Source organism: Morone saxatilis, unplaced genomic scaffold (genome assembly GCF_004916995.1).
Source record: "Morone saxatilis isolate NCDOM2014 unplaced genomic scaffold, NCSU_SB_2.0 Contig19, whole genome shotgun sequence".
NCBI classification, from domain to species: domain Eukaryota; kingdom Metazoa; phylum Chordata; class Actinopteri; family Moronidae; genus Morone; species Morone saxatilis.
In genome coordinates, this window is record NW_023339751.1 from 16982700 (window position 1) to 16985136 (window position 2437).

General features: G+C 39.1%; 1 protein-coding gene across 1 annotated transcript in view; it reads right to left on the reverse strand.

Annotated features, from left to right (window-relative positions):
• kcnh1a (potassium voltage-gated channel, subfamily H (eag-related), member 1a) overlaps positions 1-2437 on the reverse strand; it is a 42821-nt gene that overhangs the window by 7120 nt on the left and 33264 nt on the right. The gene's annotated exons all lie outside the window — the stretch shown is intronic.

The following is a 2437-nucleotide window of genomic DNA, read 5'->3' on the forward strand; positions in this document are numbered from 1 at the left end:
CCTTCCAATTAGGGGACGACCCGCTCTGCCTCTGCGCCACAGCCACAAACATCTGACTACCACAGGATGAAAAGCTATATACAATACAGGCCATCAAGACGTTTAAGTTACAAAAACAATAATCAAACTATCTCTAGCTACTGCATAGATTTGTAGAGTAGTGTGAGAAGTCAGACAGCACCAGTCTGAGGATTACATGAGACGTTCAGTCTTGTTTAAAGGTGTACATTACATGTGTCTGTTCTACAGTGCCATTAGGCTAATGAGAATTCATAGTAGTAACTTGTTTATCACTTCAGGCTCAATTACGGCTCCATCCAGGTCAACAGTATTAGCCTGACAGTATATTGATTGGTACAAAAAGGAACCGAGTTATTGATGAAACAGCCAAGATGGTGTCACTGGGCCTGCCAAAGAATGCCATCCATTATTTAGTAAAATCAATCATTTGGCAAATTAAAAAGGAGGAAGTTTTGAAAAGAAAATACTCTGCTGGGATTTAACCAGGCCAGCAATAGCAAGATAGAAACAATATTATTTTTTCTGTATCTTGATAAATAAAAGATGTAGCCTCTTTCCATTGATTACATCAATGTGCAATGGACGTATGGGCTCACAAATGTCAGAAATGTCAAGGCAGTTAACCATTGGTCTGGTTCATTCCTTATCAGTATGCATTAGGCGTGGGTTACTACAGTTCAGAGTACTCCATGGAGTCCGATCAAGTCCAAATTATACTCAGCACAGGAGTGTACTCAAAATCAGCTCTGATTACGTGGTAAATCATAATCACTGGGGGAGAACATATTTTATTTTTAAATCAGAAGCCTATGTAAAAAATGTATGCTATTAAATGAAAACTACTTTTTGGAAGTTGATTCAAACACTAAAAGAAATCTGCAATGACGGCAGCGGGAACAATTTGTAGACAGCGCTGACATATCGTCACATTTAAAATAGATATGGGCAACTTGTTTGCAAACTGTTGCTTATTTACACATCCAGCAGTTACGGAGAAACATTATCATTCATCTTGAGTCTTGTGTCTGGCCACATTCCAAAACTAAGTCCAACATTCAATATCCAATAACTTTCCTTTCTGATTATATTACTACTCTTTTGACCTGCGTTGGTGTTCTCTCTTTATTGGTCTGTTTGGGTTGCATTTTGAGTCAGAGGGCTGTGCTACAAAGCAAGGTAACTGGCTTATCCAGGTCACTTCAGGAGCAACTCTGTGACGTCAGGTGTAACTTACAAGTTAAGTTGTTCTACAAAAGGTGGATAAGTTTTACCCGAGGTATGTTGTCATGGCAATTTACTCTTCATTTCCAAACTGCTCAATGTTAACTCGATGTTAACAAACTCCTCTCCTCCGCCCAAAATATTGTGTAAAAAACGCTGCAGAGGACGAGGGTGTTCAGAGACCGGCAGAATCCTCTAGTTTACCCCGATGATGTTCTCTATGAAACATATCGATTCTCATCTGAGAGAATTCAGCATCTATGGTAGCTTCAGGGAATGCATTTATGTTCCCATTTAATTGTTATAAACATCAAAGAGGCTTTTTATGCGGTCACAGGTAATTCACATCATAGAAATACTTTTTAATATACATAGGCTAGGCCTATATACAGAACACTTTATTTCCAGAGGCAGATTGGTGCGACTGACTGGACACTAACAGTAGCATTACATTCACACAGATAGCCCTTCAGCCTCAATGCTTTAGGAAGTAGATTTTAATTCAGGGCTTTAAGTTCTCAGGCACCATCCCTAATTTCAGGCATAGAGCAGTTTTTAATTCATATTACATATACAGTACATTGTACACATTTCCTCCTGGATAACTTTTCAGGCTCGCTTTCTTGAGATATTTTTCTTTCATTTACCACAGTTGTATTCAATCATATCACAAATAAAGAAAGAAAAATAGAGAAACTACGAACACTGCAATGTTACTCATAAATTTGCAATGTGCTCCCAACAAACCTCCCTGTCATTGTTGGCCCCTACTACAGTCCTGATATTGTATGAGATATATATATATCTCTATCTAAAAAATGATATTTACATTCTTCTGGGGACATTATCAAGAAACTCTTCCTGCGCAGGCGAACACGCCCCTTTTATGCAATTAGCACACGATAACTTCTTAATCACCGTTGTAGTGCCATTTAACAAGAGGGTAGGCAATCAGAGTTTGTCAACTCTCGGGTCCTCGGGTCCAATTGTCCTCGGGTCTATTCGGGTCAGGTTTCTCTTTTTAAAAATGAGTTCATGCACATCAGGTTTGGGTAGATTTCTTTACAGGCCAGTTTGGGATTGGGTCCCACATTTTACTTCACTGGCTTCATCTAACCAGCATCATATTGGTCAAGCCTTTTCCAGAAATAGATGAAAATTGCCTAAGATCCAGATGTGAGCGGGCACCTACAGC